At 43.3% G+C, this 19236-nt stretch overlaps 1 pseudogene; it reads right to left on the reverse strand.

Moving 5' to 3' along the window:
* Positions 1-845: 845 nt before the first annotated feature.
* LOC136501910 ((E)-beta-caryophyllene synthase-like) lies at positions 846-9034 on the reverse strand (annotated as a pseudogene).
* Between the last annotated feature and the right edge of the window lie 10202 nt (positions 9035-19236).

The raw sequence follows: 19236 nt of genomic DNA on the forward strand, positions 1-19236 counted from the left end.
CACTGAGTGCAATAGAACTGTCTAGCCTAATCCTCTTTAGCGCTACTAATTGATCCTTACAAGCCTTGGATGAGACCCTTGTGCAGGGGCGGAGGACCAACATGGCAAGGTGCGTCTACCACATATACCTTTTACTACTTGTTTTTCTTTCAATTTCTATTTTGCTACTTGTAGAAAAGGTCTCTAGGTTATCAAAACAAGACAATAGCAGGCCTAGTCAATAGTGCACATGGCATAAAGCGTCTCCCTAGTACCTCTAATTACATCCGTTGGCAGATGGAATCGTGGCATGCTTTGATCCACCGCACTTCAAGTTTAATCCATCCTTCGCCACTGCCCTTGTGTTGGCTGTTGGCTGATGCCTATGGCCTCTACCCCTTGTTTATATGGTCCTCTCCAAGGTCCCCATACATGCAAGTAGGAGTCCTACTCTTAGTAGAATTCTACACTCATGTCCTAGTAGAACTAGAAGTCCAAATAGCACACCTCTCTTGAGTCCTAGTCCAAGTAGGATTTGAGTCACCACACAACAAGATGTGTATTTTATCCGATAATTCAATTGAGAACAATTGTCTTCTTATTTGAAATGTTGTGGTAACTTCTTAACTGAGTGATAAAATACTTCAAGGTCTAGTAGACAACAAGACTTACTATACCATGTATGTATAGTTTCTACATGAAAAATAACCACAAATAGTATATTTGGAACACAAATAAATGTATTATGATATATAGTACAACACTCATATTACTTATACAATAGTTTGGGGATTAAATGTACCCTCGAGAGACCTTAAGCCAATCCGCGTACACTGAGAAGTCTTACTAATGCTAGGTCAATAAGCTCACACAGAGTAGATGCACATTGAAGCTATAATGTCCTTGAGGCTGAATGAGACGGTGAATGCATCTTCACGCTTGTACATGAAATCTGCAATTCATGCAACGTTGACCGCTGTCTCTAAAAGTGCCATGGGACGTTTTTGCTCAAGGCATTCTTCAACGATGTCCATCCATACTTCTTCAATTTTAACTCTAAGCTTTTCGTTGGCTTCCTCTATCATCACTCCATATTGCTTCATGCAAGTTATGTTTGAACAGTGGATGCCACATGGTTTGAAGCTTGTTCCCGCTTCAAGGGACAGCAAGAAAAATGTGAGTCTTTAGAGAATAATCTGATGATGAATGGCTGAATGCACAAATGGAAATATGTCATATTCTAACTAATAAGAAATGGAAAATATTTTCGCAACATTTAAGAAGTTTATATGTTGTGGAGTGGTTTGGTAAATCTCATGTGACATGATGTCATTGCCGATGCGGGCCACAATACAAACACCTCTGATGATTTTGGGAAAGGTGAAAACCCACTCAACATCCTCCCTTGTAGTCACATCTCCTAGTGAAATGAATGAAAGGTTTGTCATCTGCATACATGCGCTGCTAGGGATAGAAAGTTGGAGGTGCTCCTCAACATTGGTTGGGACGAAGTGTTCATCGCGCCATTTCACCTCAGCATGGTAGAATTTGGCAGTGTCAATCATCTATATATGGGTAAATGTAAGGATGGTAAAATTAATAAAAAAAGCCCGTCATGATTCCTTAGTGTGATCTCTTGGAGTAGAGTTTGTTTACCATTTTTTTTACCAATTCAGCATGCATGTTTTCCTGATGATTTAACTCCTCCTCGATCTTATTTGTAGTGTTAAATATGTTGACCAAGAGTGCCTTCAAGTGTGCTGGAAGCTGTTGTGTGATTTGTTCTTCCCACCTGACGTCATTAGTTTTTTTTTTCAAGCAAAGGTAAATTCCGGTGATGCTGAAATTTTGTTCACCCGACCTGCTGCGGTCTAATTTCAAGAAGGCATATATCTAGGCAAATAAATGTAACCTTTCCATGGCTGTGGTGAAGATACTGCTCTCCTCTGTGGTGCTATGGTTGTCATAAAGGTCATCGAACAAGAGTGCGAATATGAAGAACTTTGTCATCATTATCCGTGAATATGAGTAATAAGGCTCATAAATTACTACGAGCATCCAAAAATGAAGCTCCACCATTCTGTCCCGCGTAAAGCTCAGATCTATATGTGATTGGAAATCCTTCCATCATCTATACATTAGCGAGTAAATGTCTATTATTAGTGGTTTGGCAAAGTCAACATTATTATTTGTTAATAATTAAGCAAGCAGTTCCAGTAAATAATTATCATTGCCAACTTAATTATATCAAGGTAATTATATCAAGGTGTAGTTTCCTTACATTGTAAGTTTGTTTAGTTCATCACAGTAGATAGCTTGTGAGATATTGTAGTCTAGCTTCGCGAACTCCAGTATGGTTTCATCTCGCATACCCTTCTCACTACGGGATACTGATTAATTACCGAGTGTTATAAACACTCGGCAAATATGCATAAACACTCGGTAAATCATTTACCGAGTGCCACACTCGGTAAACATGACTCGGTAAACAACGACTCGGTAAAGTTAGTTTACCGAGTGTCAACTAACGGGGCACTCGGAGAATAAATCTTACCGAGTGCTAATCCGGCACTCGGTAAACAACTACGACGTGACGGTCGTCAGTCCTCAAGCTTGCCGTTAACGGCGTCGTTTACCGAGTGTTAGACATAGCACTCGGTAAACAGATAACCATTTTCATGATTAAAACAATTCCGCAAATATTTTTTTCCTAATATAGTTTACCGAGTGTAGCGGTAACACTCGGTAAACATGTAACTCATTTACCGAGTGTTCCACTCGGTAAAAAATGGCACATATATCCGAGTGGGGTCGCAGGCACTCGGTAAAAAATGGCACATATATCCGAGTGGGGTCGTGGCACTCGGTAAAAAATGGCACACTCGGCAAAATTAACAGAATCAGAACCAATTTGGTTCTGTTCTCTGTTTTACCGAGTGTAACACTCGGTAAACATCACCATTACCGAGTGTTACACTCGGTAAAACCTGTCCACAGTATTTTTTTTTGTTTGTTTCAGTGCATATCCAGCCACAATTAACAACAATTATAACAGAATATCACAGTTACCAACAGATAGACAATATATATCACATATATGTCCACAAATGTCACATCCACTCATAACCAACATATAGCTACAACAAATGTCACAAGCACAATGCAAAGTCCACAAACACCATCAACATGTCCAAAGTCCACAAAGTTCAACCCACTTCTAAGTTCAACATACAAACAAGTGAAACATGGTCCTGTCACATGGTCGGAGCCCTACCGAGAAACGGAGACAAGTCCAAGTCTTGATCGTTGTTCGATCCAGCTGTAGAAGGTCCCTGGAATGAGGGAGCAAAAGAAAATAAACATATTTGTCAATTAATCATAAGGTAGTATGCCAAATTCAAATATTCCTTCGAAAGACCAGTTAACAGTGACATCAATATATAGGCATATAATAGATAACACATATCAAGTTAGTTGCTGTTTAGTTCTCCTCTATGTGCAAGATATCGTCACACATGGTCGAGTAGACTGAACATGAATTGGGCAAACACCTATGTACTCATGTAGAACCTAACATGATGCCTTTCAAGGTCTGAACAATATTACTAATAATCTAACTTATACATGTATGTATCCTACTCTCTTCTAGGTTCTAACATGATAGTGTTGACTGTAGCACAATCTGAACTGAAAAAGCCTTTCAAGATGAAGAGTGACTCACAGGAGTGCCGTCGCGCGGAGGTGGAGGCACCAACGGTATCATCGGCGGCGGCGGAGGTGGTGGAGGCTGGCCCATGCTCTGAGAAAAGCTGGCCATGTACTCGTACCAGGCCTTCTGCGACTGCTGGAAGGCCTCAAGCTGGGCCTGCACTCGCGCCCTCTCCTGTGCCAACTCGGCCTGGTGCGATAGCTGGAGGGCCTGAAACTGGCTCTGTGAGGCCTGCTGTGACTCCTGCAGGGCTTCAATCTGAGCCTACAATTATTTATCACATAGTTAGAATGCAAATAAAGAACGGGTAGAAAATGAATGGACAACGAATGCAACAGAACTAACCTGGAGTGCTACCACCTGGGGCTGTGAGCGTGGGCGTATGGCCGGGCTCGAACTCGTGCTCCGGGCTCTAATCTGGGCGAGTGTCTGAGTGTTGGCCGTGTCTATGGTGCTGTTGCCCATATAGTACCTCCCGTGTGGCTTACCTGGTCCCAACCTCATGACGATGTCACCCTCGAGGTCAGCGGTGCTCGGATCAAATTCTGGCCCATGGATCTCTCTCGCCATCGCCGTGTACTCGCTGAGGCGACTGTGCACGCTCAGGTTACTGTATGCCTCAGGCGGGTCCTCCGGGTTGTAGACGAGGTCGGGGTCCTTTGCCTTGCCCTTGTGTGCCAAGGCATATGCCTTGAACGAGGCGCACTCCTGGCCGGGGTGGAACCGCGTCTGCAGGAAGAAGCACAACAATAAGATATTATGCATTCAGAAGTTAGCGTAGCAACAACGAAATGAAATCCGCGTACATATCTGGCTGCATATTCCTTGAGGGTAGTGGGCCCTTGTTTGTGCGAGGAACCCTGCATCATCGCACGGCAACGTGAGCGTACGGCGTGATATTGCTCGTACTCCTCACTCAACCACGTGTCCACAATGGCCTCCCAGCAGTTGTCCATCCCCGCACACCAAGCAGGAGGCACCTGCACGTACACGAGCACATGACAAATCATAAATCAATTTCAGTGCAATTAATCACAGACGATGTAATCTCATGTTTACCGTCAAGTATTGCTCCTTAGTTAGGGGCAGGTGCACTGCCTGCGCTCTGGTGACTCCAAAAGTGAAAAGATAATCGAGGCACAAAAAGCACGCGTTGACATGAAAAGTTCACACTAACAATTAATAATGACTATATGCCAAAGGATGTTGTTGCTAATGGAGTTAGGTTACTTAAATGCCTATATTTAAACATAAAACCTCTGCTTTTGGCAACAAAAGATAAACTATGATTCAATCCACAGGATAAAATAACTGGCGTAGAACTAGTCTGGAAGAAAAAAAAACTTTCGTGCGTAGGAGACATCTTCTTCCCTTGTTCAAATTCAAATGTCAAGTAAGCTGTCTATTGAAGAAGTGAGTATCCCCATTCAAAAATCAAAAGAAACTGTTGGTATTCAGTTCAGTGTATATGCTGGTTGACCAAACCAAGCTGAAAATAATAGTTGTCTAATTTAAAAGTAATCAGGCTAGCTAGCTATTATGGAACATTGCTTGCTTGTAGCCGACAGACTGAAACACAACAGATCAACTAAGAGATGCCCGCGCCGACTAATCACCAGCATTTGTAACACGTATGCGAATTAAGATTGATTATCATCCCAACCGAGCTGCATATCTACAGGGGGTATCAAATAATCATCACTAATATTATCCAATTCCCATTTCTCAACATAAAGAATACTGATGCAGAATATGTGCTCACATCGGAGAGCATGAATGATACATAGTAAATCACAAGGATTTTCGTTCAACAAAATCCTCCATCCAAAGGTTTAAAGAGGCAGGTGTTGGGCGTGACAAATTTTAGGTCACGGGCTCTTTAGTCCTCCATCCAAAGGTTTAAAGAGGCAGGTGTTGGGCGTGACAAATTTTAGGACCTCCTCTAAAAATAGAGTATGGTGTGTCTCAGTGTGACCTGTAGAAGGTTGGTGCCTTATATATATGCTTATATGCTAAACAATAACAAGTTTACAAATGTGATGCTATGTAACCAGCAAGCCATTTAGCTACACCTTAATCTTTCTTATTTCTACGTTGAAACTGGCTATTCTTTTCTCACAAAAAAATAAGAAGCTACAAGAGGTAAAATTTATACACTAAACTTAATTTGACTTTTCCAAAATAAAATACACATCGTATTCCTTCATGAGAGGGAGCTAACTGATATTTTTATGAGACCACTATTCTATATATGTTGATAACATGCACTGTTCCTCCCACATCTACCTAACCCTTACTTCCATTTCAGGAAAGCAGTATATAGTAAACAAAGATTTGAGAGGTAATAACTCATTGAATAAGTTAGCTTCTGTTGACCTTTGGAAGGTTTGTATCCATGTGCAGAGATATCCACACAAATCTAAGCTCAGTAGATGCTGCCCCATAGACATGTTTACAGTCTAGCTAGCAGGCACAATCTAGCTGGATACATATAATAATGCTGCATGTTGGGTGCCATGTGATGATGCCCAAGCTAACTTGGGATTGTGTTTCCTAGATTCCAACTCGCAATATGCAATGCAGGGGGCACTGGTAGTTTCTGTAACATCAACAACAAATGGGAAAGAAAAAAATGTGCACATCCAAGGTTGCACTGGTAGTTCATGACAGCGAGGATGATGAAGATGAAGAGCCTCAGAATACCTCAGAAAAGGGTGGACGATTGGATGGAGTTGGAGCCGGGGGCTGCGCGTCCGCGTGCTCGGTGTCGAGCGGGAGGCCGGGAGCTCGTCGGAGTCAGACGACGCCGTGGATCGCCCAGGTGTCCAGCGCGCTCGCGTCCAGGACGGCCAGCGCGAGGAGCCGGAGCCGGAGGAGGAGGAGCCGCAGCCGGAGGAGCAGCCGGAGCCGGAGGAGGAGCCCAGGTTGCAGCCCTTCCTTTCCCGGTGGCGGCGGCTGTGGGGGACCGCCCGGTGGCGGCGGTGGTGGAGGGGAGGAGTCGAGCTGGAGCTTCAGCCCTTCCTTTCCCCTTCTCCAGCTGCTTCGTCTTCCACCGCGCGCGCCGGTTCTGCGACGGCGTGGAGGGGAGGAGGCGGCCGCGGCGGTGGGGAGGCGCCGGCGACGGCGGGGAGGCGCCGGCGTCGGCGTGGAGCGCGCGGGCGCGGGGAGGCGCGGGCGCAAGTGCGGGGGACGGCGGGGAGGCGCCGGCGCGGGGGACGGCGGCGGTGCGGCGGGGATGCGCGGGCGTGCGGTGTGTGTGTCGTCTGCACGATTTGAGGGAGAAACGACTAAGTGAATGCCTCTGTTTACCGAGTGCCTAGATATACAGCACTCGGTAAACTCAAGCACCGCAGCCCAATTACATGTGGGCCTGGTACATGTTTACCGAGTGCCCAGATCTACGGCACTCGGTAAACAGAAGCACCGCAGCCCAATAAATGTTTACCGAGTGCCTAGATCTACGGCACTCGGTAAAGAGACAGGTGGGCCGTGGCTAATCTTTACCGAGTGTTTGAGGTCACACTCGGTAAAAGTATACATTATTTCATGCAAAACAAAAATGAAAAAATGCCAATTTAATCCTAAAATTCACCAAACTTTCACATGAACTATTTCATGTCATCTATTTACTATCTAAAAAATTCTAAGTTCAAATCATAATGTTGAATTTCACTCTTAATAGAAATCCTACTCGTCATTGTGAATGTTTAGTGTCTCTTTGGGAGATGTACCGGTTCGGCAGCGACGAATGTAAAAATACTTCCGAAACGTTATGAAAATTTTTCTATAATATAGATGTATGCTTCAATGTTAATTCTTCCAATCTCGTGATTTATCGAGTTCGATTTTAATTATTACAATTAAATTTACACGATATGTATCTAATTATCATAAAGAATGAAAATTTTGTGAAATATAGTAAATAAATCGAAATAAACACCATATTTTGGAATGGAGTACTAAATATCATATGTGGATAGAGGAAAAAGAATGAAGGGAAAAACAAGAAATTTGGTTGAATTTTACCGAGTGTTGCGCCAGTACACTCGGTAAAAGATAGTGTTTACCGAGTGTTGTGAACTTACACTCGGTAAAACTTTATTATTACCGAGTGCAAATACTTCTACACTCGGCAAAATGTCATGCCGTGACGCCGTTTGGCGCACGGTTGGTATACTGGAGACGTGGCAGCTCAATACCGAGTGTCTCTTTTTACCGAGTGCGCCCCTTCGGTAAAATTGTAGATCTACCGAGTGTTTGAGGTTACCGAGTGTTCGGACTCGGTAAAGAGGTCTACTACCGGGTGTTTATTTTTTCCGAGTGTTGGCACTCGGTAATAAATTTTTTCCGAGTGCCCCGACTTTTGACACTCGGTAATTATATGGGCACTCGGTAACTACACAGTCTCCGGTAGTGTCTTCTCATATACTGAGATGTAGCGCCTCGCCTCCACTCTCTTGACCCGCCTGAACCGAGGTGTCTCCAAAGTGCACTTCACCTCCTTGGCAAGCTATGGCTCCAAGTTTTTCTGCGTCAGAAATTGTAGGTGGCTCTTGTTGAAAGTGATGATGTTGTCAAGTATCTCCTCCCCATGAGTTCTCAGATGCGCAGCATCATACAACATAAGCAAGCAACTGACATCATCACTTGAAATGTTCCCTGGCTCATCCCTAAATTTCTCAAACACATCTGCAAACGTAATCGAACATTATATTCAACACGGCTCAAAATTTCACACGACCATCTAGTTCACCCAACACACATTTAGCATTAGCATCGATGAAAGGAAACATGCATATACTAGTTTTAATTACATACCTGAAGAGACTCCGTAACCATGCTTCCTAAGCAAATAGAACCTCAGCTAGGTGATGTAGAGATTGTCAGAGCCTCCATCCTTGTCATCGTAGATAGAGCGAAACAAATCATCGATCTCCTCCTTGTAGTGTCAACCAGCTCCAGCTTCCGTACCAGGTTGGAGGAGGCAACGGTTTCAAGTATAATCTGCCTCACTTCTTCCTTCTTTCTCTGTGCCCTCTCCTTCATTGCCAAGAGCTGCAATGGGCAATTTGGTGTTAAGGGGAACTATGTATCGCACAAGAACCATTTTTTGATTCACCATTTATTTTTTACCACGGCCAGGCAATGCGGAGATGCTAGCAAATTAATGATGACATGCTCAAGTTTTGCAGAAATTAAAGGGAACAATGGCGGCCGGCTTGTTGGTACCTTTGATGGAGTGCATGGGTTGTCCTGGAGGAAGAAGTCACCCCATGGGCTTGTGGTGAATGTCTGTGGCTTGCGCTGCACCTGCGAGACCAAAGGGACGGGGCCGCTGGTGGCCATCTCGATGCCTGCTGGGTCGCTGAGGATGGCTGTTGGCTGGCCTGGTAGCTTGGAGAAGATGGCCAAGATGCCTGGCTTTATATAGACTCCCCGAGCTGGAGGAACTGCAAAATATGCTTTCATAATATATAATAACTCATCTTGATAAAGAGATTGTCAACTTTATAATTATAAATAATGTTTTCATAATACATAACTGCTGTGTGCAGCTTGCGGGGCTTTACTTTTTTTTTAACTAAAACTGATTCTGACTTCAACGTGGTACTCACCCCATTCCAAATTATAAAATATTTTGGATTTTCTAAATACATTGATTTTACTATGTATCTAGACATAAATGTATATCTAGACATATACGTTCTCTTCTTGCTATAAAGTTAAGTTTAATTATTTAAACATGACTGGAATCTAACATGTACCTTTGAGAAAGTTCTTACCTAGGGCTCTTTAAATTTGGACCCATAAACTAGATCCTAGATGTTTGTTTTTTTTTTCAACCTCTAGCAACTCCAAGAGCATGTGGAAATTTGGATTTTCTAAATCGGCTCTCCAAACTAATAAATATAGACACTCCAATAGATTTTTTTAAATCAGGTTTTTAATTTATTCTTTTTTATAGTCGCCTCTAGGGTAGGGATGCAAATGGTTGGTCCGCAAACCCTCATATAGATTTAACTTTGTGGGTCGTGTGGGTCAACCTGCTTGCATCCCTACTCTAGGGAGCTGTCCTATGTGTCCTTATATTTTCGCTATGGGCAGTGCAACCATAATAAAGGCGACGAACCGGTGGACGTACTGTGCCAAAGCGGTGGTGAGGAAGCTCAAGAGGTGAGATTCTCAAATGTACTCCCTTTGTTCCTTTTTAAAGTGTCGCTATAATATTTGTGTTGGTCAAAACTTTCTTAAATTTAAATAGGTTTATAGAAAATATTAGCAACAATTATATCTCAGAATAAATTATTTATTATGAAAATATATTCAATGATATATCTAATGATACTAATTATGTACTATAAATATTAGGAGTAATACGTTACCGTAAATATTTGGTTAGAGTTAATTTGACTTCCTAGGAACTGGCAACACCGGTTAAGGGAGTGTCTAGTTCATTCCTCATCTCCTAGATCTAGTCTCATTTAGTCATTTTTATCCAAACACTATGACTAAACGAGACTAAAAAGTGCATTAGCCAACTAGTCATCCAAGTGTTGCTAAAGGTACTAAAGCCCACCTTTTAATCAGGCTACCTCACCTTTTAGCCACTTTGGATCGAACACCCTGACTAAAAGAGACAAAAAAAAACTCTTAATCTCTTCTAGTCCACCAAACCAAACAGTGGGTGACTAAACTTTAAGAACTGGTTTAGGTGACTAAACTTTAAGATGTGTGAAATAAACACGCCCTAAAAAAGACGGATCAGACCGTTCCCCCACCACCTGACCCGTATCCATCCGTGCGCGGTGGCTTTCCCCTTTTCCCCTTCCCCCACTTCTGGTTCCGGATAGCGAGCGAGCGAGCGAGCGTGAAGCATGCATGGAAAAAAACATTTGCTTGTTGCCGAAAACAGACTGCGCCGCGTTTGCTTAAAATGGTCACGGGCACCCAACTTGCTTGGTCCTCCTATATGGCTCTCGTCACTACTACAAAAAGCATTTCTAGGGGCGGCTGGTAACCCTTTGTAGGGGCGGTTGGCCCAGCCGCCCCTACTCAAGGGTCTTGTAGGGGCGACTGGTAATACGAGCCGCCCCTACAAATGCATGATTTGTAGAGACCCTTGCGTAGGGGCGGTTGGCCCAGCCGCCCCTACACAAGGGTCTCTACAAATCATGCATTTGTAGGGGCGGCTCGTATTACCAGTCGCCCCTACAAATCGATTTGTAGGGGCGGCTTGTATTACCAGCCGCCCCTACAAACAGGTATTTGTAGGGGCGGTTCAATCTAGAACCGCCCCTACAGTACGTTTTTCTGCCAAAAAAATTCAAATTTACAATTCAAAATCACGTTGCCGAACGTCCCACGACCAACGTTTCGAACCGCGTTCGCGTTGCTGAACGCCCCGCGACAAACATTCCGAATCGCATTCGCGTTGCCGAACGCCCCACGACCAGCGTTCCGAACCGCATTCGCGTTGCCGAACGCCCCGCGACCAGCGTTCGCATTGCCGAACGCCCCGCGACCGCGACTACAAGCACAAGAGTATTCTATAAACTACAATTACAAGTCCAATTCACAAGAATATATACAATCCATCATTAAATATATAAATTCCATAAACATTGTTATCAACGTCCTAGAGCTAGCCTTTCAGTCTCACGAAGGTGTTGGTACTGAGGATTTGTTATCAATGTCCTAGGGCCAGAAATAAGAATAGTGAGGAGAAGGTACTTTCTCTTCTGACACAATCATGTTGGGATGTTGTACATGGTCAAGATCACTGGCCATGTGCTGTGGTCGCTCATCCTCTCATTGAAGGGATTCATTCCATCGGTGCTCAAGCCAAATCGTACATTCCTTAGGTCATCGCTAAATTCTTTGTGTTTCTCATCAGACCTTTGCCACTGACTACAATCAGCAGGGTGTGCAATCTTATCATCATCCACCTTGCGCTCATCATCCCACCATGTTATGAGTGCGGCTTCTTTAGGGTTTAGGAAGGTACGTCTCAAGCAGTCGGTCACTGGCAGGTACCACGTTACCAAGGCAGGAATTTTTCTCTGCTTTGCATCGTTGTCTAATGGAGTGTCCTCTAGGGGCTGAGATTCTTGTACCACCTTTTTTTACCCTTCTTATTCCTATTTTTCCCCGTGGAGGCTTCGTCCCCACCGTAAAGGTCATTGTTCTTGTACCGGCTGGCCCCACAATGGGGACATTTATCCAGTGACTTGACCATTTTGCCACGTAAAAGTATACAGTGGTTGGGGCATGCATAGATTTTTTCAACCCCCATTGTCAATGGACTTATGACCTTCTTCGCTTGGTATGTGTTGGTGGAAACTGAGTTTGGTTGTGGCAGCACCCATGACAGGAGATGCAATAAATTATTGAAACTACAGTCTGACTAGCCGTACTTAGCCTTTAGGATGAGCAGCTCAAGCACAAAATGTAGCAATGTCCAATGTATCGGACAACCCTTTTCAACACCATACACAGTCTCCTTCGACGTTTTTGTCACCCTTTCCAAATTTTCTATACCTTTCGGGCTATTTAGTAAAATCTCTGGTCCAAGGGCTCGAATCATGTCCTCCAAATCATCTTCATCCCTGACACGTGCTCCACCATCATTATTGGCACCACCTTTGTCGTTACCATCCCAACCACCAGCATCACCATCTTGTTCATTGCCAAACTCGAAATCCATTCGTGCATCAAGCTCTGCTGAATATTGGGACAGGGATTCTATAGTTTCGTCGTCGTATTCCTCCTCATCCTCGTCGTTAACAATAACCGTTTCACCATGATGAATCCACACTGTGTAGTCCTCAACAAATCCTCGCATAATCAAATGTGATCTGATGATAGTCACATCTGTCCATGCCATACGGTTCTTACAATCTTTACATGGGCAAATAATTGTATCCTTATTCTCTTTCAATGTCGTTGCATGCTTCTTTGCGGCTTCAATAAATTTATCCACCTCTTCACAGAAACCTGCCTTGAACCTTAACGAACCATACATCCAAGAGTTCCTGTACTCCATCTTTTACAACAACAACAAAACAAATATTAAAGGACTACTTATTCAGATATATATAAAAATAAAACAAATTAATAATTACTTGAGAATAATTGTATATACTTCATATATATATGAATATAAATCTAATATAATTACATGAAGTATACATACACACCATGGTAAAGGAAAATTAATTAATGGCACATTTATCCATAAATAATTAAAATACATATTTATTGATTACAATAAACAATTTCAAAGACAACAATTAGCAACAATTATACTTTACCCAATATCTTTCATACAAACCCTAGTCCAATTTCATCAAACATAAATTTACAAAAACGAAATTAATAAAAAAAACAAACCCTAGATCTAGATCCACATGCACATGAAACATCCATAAAACTAACTAATTGTTCACTAAAATCAAGAAATATGGACCAAATAATGGTATGATCTTGTTCCCCTCCCTAATTTACCCGAGTACATTTAAAACTTGGGTCTAATTTGCTTCATAAGTAGCTCAAGCACCATAGAAGAGAGAGAAAAACAAAACTCTAATTACTCACTAACCAACCATTAAAACTTTTAAAAAAAAGTATGGAATAATATTTTCTTACCTTCTACAACCTCTCTAACAAAGGATTTGAGACCAAAACCTTCCCCTCTTAGTAGAGAAATTTTTGGGAGGTGTCCAAGGCCTCCCCACCTTTCGTTCACGGGTTGGAGTGAGTGACCCGAGGAGGAAGAATGTGCTGCATCTGTTTTATATGGGGGGCATTTGTAGGGACGGCTGGTGATTGAGCCGCTCCTACAAATCGGAGCTATAAATACGAGGCCATTTGTAGGGGCGGCTCAATCACCAGCCGCCCCTAAAAATAGGATTTCCAGGGGCGGCTGGTGATTGAGCCGCCCCTACAAATCAGACCCCATTTGTAGGGGCGGCTTATAACACCAGCCGCCCCTGCTGTTCCATTTGTAGGGACGGTCGGTGTCTGGGCACCCGAGCACGTCACTGTAGGGGCGGCTCCATCACTAGCCGCCCTTAAAAAAAATCGAACTGTTGCTAAAAATCGTTTTTACGTAGTGCGTTGTGGCTTGCCAGATTGATTCCTTCGCGTTTATATTGTCTATATACATGCACATTGTTGATTTGTTGGCTTCCTATACGTTTTCCTATGACTGACCTTTCACGTGCACTTTCGTGTCCATGTCCCTGCTCTGCTGCCGTGCCGCGCGCAGGAGCGGAGACGGATGGCCACCAAAAAAGCAGGATATATAGCGTAGTCCTACACTGTATTTTTTTACACACGCTGAGGCTCTTGGAGCAGATTTTTTTTTTCTAGTTTTGCACACAGCTGAGTGGGATATACATCAGCTATTGGAGTTAGCTCCAAACACTTCTAAAGTTTGATCCAACTTTTAGAATCCATGAAGCATATATTGTATATAGCAATGCACAACTGCCTCCCATTAGCTTTTACTACTAAATCCGTTTCAAATTATAGTTCTTTTGACTTTTTTGATGTCAAGTTTAATCACTCGTCTTATTCCAAATTTTGTGCTAAATATCACTTCTTTTGTTATGGCTTGCTTTATTAACAAAAGTTCTTTAAGAATGACTTAAATTTGACTTTGTTTGCACAAATTTTATGAATAAAATGAGCGGTCAAACTTGTGGTCCAAAAAGTCAAACGAATTATAATTTGGAACGGAGGGAGTAGTTCATTGGATCCAATCAGCAAATAGTCATATGGGCTTATGCCTATAGTTAAGAGCAACTCAAAGAGTATTTCTATGTCCTTCCTCGTTGATACGAATAGAGATTTTGGTGAAAAAACTCCAACAACTTCTTTAATTAAATCTCAAAATATTGTCGACCTCTATTCCAGATTTCTCGCTAGACAAAGAGAGTGTAAGGTTGGCTCTCCATAGTGCACACAGAAAACTTGTTGGAGGGTGTAGTGTGATTTTTATTGAAATAGCTCTCTAAATGATAATTTAGGGACTGGGTTTAAGAGCATCTCTATGAGTCTTTCTAAACTCATTCTCAATATAAAATCACTCTTTTTATCTTTCCATCCTCCAAAAGTTTTTCTATATCTTGTGTGTGCTCTAGAGAGTTAATCTCACTCTCTAGCGAGAAAATACCAGATAGAGGATGACGACATTTGGAGATCTAATTAAAAAAGTTGTTGTAGACTTTTTTCACTAAAATCTCTATTCCTATTAATAAATTGTATGGATATAGAGAGCCTTCTGTAATAGCTTAAAAAAGACCATACGAGATGATATCAACAAACATGTTAGGTGGTCCTAGATGGGGGAGAAGAGTACAATTTCTCTTATCAGCATGTCGCAAATTAATACACGTGATACACATGGCAAGACACGAGACCATTATTTATGTACGGTTGTCCATGCATGCACTCATCTGTTGTCTGAGATTAGATGAGTGACCAAACTGTGTGCTTGAATTTTCAGCTTTACTGTTTCAGTGCACTGTGATGTTTTAGATCGCCGCAATCCAACACATGCATGCACACTTAGACGAATAATGCTATCACACATAACACATATGGCAATCTAACGGGTCAGCTCCATAAAGGGCGCGTTTGTTTCCCTAGCCCAGGGTGGCCCGTCGGTACCAGCCCAGCCTAGCCTGGTGGAGGCAGCCCCAAGTGGTGCAACTAGGCCTGTTTGTTTGCTTGGCCCAAGTAGAGGCTGGCTAGGGATGGGAAGGTGTTTGTTTGTCTCGACAAAAGTGTATGAGTACCCTGCATCCAAGAATTGGTAGCCTTACCCCCAACCCCCACCCCACGTTCTTCCTTGCTCCCATTCGTTCTCTTCTCATTGCGGTCGCAGGGAGGCTGTCTGTCGCGCCGAGGTGGAGGAGGTGGAGGAGACTATCGCGCCGGGGAGGCTCACGGAGGCGGGGAGGCAGGACGCCGCGCTGGGGCTGGGCGGCCGCTCTGGGCCAGCTCGCCTCACCGGCAAGGGTGAGTGGTGGCGGGGCCCAGATCCATGCACCCCCGCCTCCTCCTCGCCGCACCGGAGCAGGGCAACGCGCGGAGGTGGTGGTGGGTCGCCGCGCCGGGGCAGGGCTGCCGCCCGGAGTAGGGCAACACACCCGCGCTCTATCCCGTGTGGAGGAGGGAGATGGTGGAGGTGAGGAGGATGGCGTGGCCGAGGTGGAGGCGGGCCACGCGTCGGGGCAAGCTTGTCGCGTGTGCCGGCGGTGAGGTGGGCCACAGCGCGGGGTAGGGCTCGCCGCGTGCGCCGTCGGGGAGGTGGGCCGTAGCGCGAGGCAGGGGTCGCCGCGCTGGGGGAAGCTCCCCACGCGCACCGGCGGGGAGGTTGGTCGCCGCACGGGGTAGGGCGCTGTGCCATTGAGGAAGGTGAAGAGAAGGGCGGTGATGAGAAACTACCAACGCGAGCAGCCTTGTGCCCAGATGAGCCGGGCTCCAGAGAAACCAAAAAAAAATCGTTCCTCCAGGGCTAGGCCCAAGGGTGCTTTGAGGGGCGTGCTGGCCTGGCTCGCGGGTTGGCCCAGGCAAACAAACAACCTTTGTTGCACCCCTTGGGCTTAATGGCTCATCTTGGCCAGGCAAACAAACACGCCCAAAATGATTGATGGGGTAATTTTTTTTCCGAGAGCGTGCCAAAGCATATATGTTTTTCTACTACTACACTACCAGATTTTGAACCAGCAATACCAAATCAACAGTGATGAGGGGGGCTCATCACTGATGAGGTTTCCAGGAAATGAAAAAACAGTTTGCAAAAACAGCAGAAAAAATTATACTAGGAGAGACCCTAAACAAGTCATGCACATTTTTCTCATGAAAAAAGCTTGCTTTGGAGCCGCCGGCTCTTGAACCCATGACCTTAGGGATCACAGGTTCATCCCTTAACCACTCCACCTATAAGACACATGTATTAGGAATATTCGTCCTACCCCAGCTCTCTGGTCATGCACATTGTAGTTGTACCTCCAATTGCTATACAAACAAATGAGAATTTTATATTCATCTAATTTTGAAATGAGTATTTGGGACCCTAAACGAATCCAAATGAAAACGTTGTCAAGTGCAAAGTTTTATACTTTTCAAGATCTACAACTTTAGTATTGGTCATTTCTCCATCCGAGGTCGTTTGAAGAATTTGAATTTCAAAAGTAAGGAAATTTTGTCATAATTTTCCTTCGATTGATGATTTCAAATGAAACTGTTATCAACTACGGTTGCATAATTTTTTGAGATCTACAACTTTTGTTTTAGTCATTTCTCTATCTAAGGTCGTTTGAAAATTTTCATTTCAAATGTGAGAATTCAAACGTCATTTTTGTTGGATAGATGATATTAAATGACAACATTGTCAACTATAAAGTTGCACAACTTTTAAAGATCTACAACTTTTATTTTGATCGCTTCTCCATCTGAGATCCTTAACTACCACTACACACTCACTTATGACTATAGAGCATATGGATTCATTTGGTATGAACTTCTATAAAATCTTATGAATCAAATATTTTGGCATCAAAATAAATTTAAATAAAAAAGTTGTGAACTACAAAGTTGCATAACTTTTCAATATCTACAATTTTTGGTTTGGTTGTCTCTCCATCCAAGATCCTGCCCTACCACTACACACTCACTTGTAACTTTAGAGCATATGGACTCCTTTGGTATTAACTCTATAAAATCTTGTGATGCATATTTTGACATCCAAATGATCTCAAATAAAAAAAATTGAGCTACAAAGTTGTAGATCTGATCGAGTACTGCAAATTTGGTATAAAGTTTGTCTTCATCCGATATCCTATGAGAAAGTTTGAAGTTTTTCGTGCAGCTCATCACTGCCGGTTCAAGGCACGAACCACCAGTATGACCCAATATCACTGCTAGTTCTTGACTAAAACCGGTAGTGATATGAACCAGAAGTGATGACCCTAATATCACTATAGGTTAGTCCTATCATTGCAAGTTTTTGCCACAAACCGGCAGGGATGTGCCGAAAGGCAGGTACTATCATTGTTGGTTTGTAAGAAACTCACAGTGATGGGCTGACAATGAAGCTTAATTCTGTAGTAGTGTTCGTTAAGCAGGAGAGAGTTACCTGACAGATACGAAAGACCACTAAGACAGTGGCAACTGACCTGAAAGAAATAAGCAAAAGAACAAAAGAAAAAAAAAGGAACAATGACCACCCTCAACACTAGAACCCAACCAAACTGAACCTGAAATAGAAGATACATCAACGTAATGGTATGTGTGTGTGATGCATTAAACCAGTAGTGAGTACCGTATGTGTGTGTGATGCATTAAAGACGGTAGACATTAACCAATAAATTAGTAGTATGATACATACAATGCTAGGAGTTACACTCGTTGAATCACTGACAGACGGGTATGGTCTTGACACTACCTCAGATATGGACATCACTGTCGGTTAAAAAACCCCATACACTGTTGGATTTTGAACCGACAGTGGCATACCGGCAGTGATTAGGGTTGACATCACTGTCGGTTTCTAAAAACCGACACTGATCTACAGGCAATAGTGCTGGTTCCTGGCTCCACCCGACAGTGTCCAGTTGAACAACACTGCCGGTTTATAGGCCCAACCGATAGTGATGGTTGCTTCAAGAGTATCGGTTCTTGGCTCAAGCCGGCAGTGTTGAGCAAGCCTACACAGTCAGTTCATGGCTCATGCCGGCTGTGTTGATCAAGCCAATACTATCGGTTCATGGCTCAAGCCGGCTGTGTTGGTCGAGCCTTCACTGCCGGCTAGTGGCTAAAACCGACAGTGTTGTCTTCAACAACACTACCGGTTTGGATTTCAAGCCAACAGTGCTGGCTCATGCCACGAGCCGGCAGTGCCCTCTTTACCATCACTGCTGGTTTTGTGCTAACCGGCAGTGATATCTTTTTCACATTGTACTTTTTTATAATTTATTTTATTTTATTTTTGGAATCAGATTTCGCTTTATATTCGCTACATAAACGATAGGTCCATCAATATTAAACATTATAAATATTACGGTTACAGTTCAAATGTACTTATCAAGATCTTGATCCCTCAAAATAAAAAAAAAGAAATTATAATAGTCTAGCGAGCCGCTTTGTCCCGTACTGGTTCTTGTACCTCATGGACTGTGCAATGGAGAATGTTATGTTAAATTCCAAGCACTTGGATAGGATGAAGGCTGCTAGCTCCGATGACACTGCTAAGATCTCCATGTCTCACAGCGTTTCATATTTAAATTTGTTGCGCTGTCATTCAAAAAAGATGATATCTGAAACGACCCTGATTTCCGTGAAGGGAAATCCACAGCGTCGAAGTGTAACAAGGCCGTTGTAGATCTTATTACCCAAATTCCAGTCGAATATCACATCCATACAACGATAGTATCAGAGTACAAATAGTGCGGAAATACATAAATTATTACATCGCCGCATTGGAGGAATCAAAAGTAGCATTCATTCAGAACAGCTTGAAGATAAAATCGCCAAACTCG

This window comes from Miscanthus floridulus, chromosome 13 (assembly GCF_019320115.1).
Source record: "Miscanthus floridulus cultivar M001 chromosome 13, ASM1932011v1, whole genome shotgun sequence".
NCBI lineage: Eukaryota > Viridiplantae > Streptophyta > Magnoliopsida > Poales > Poaceae > Miscanthus > Miscanthus floridulus.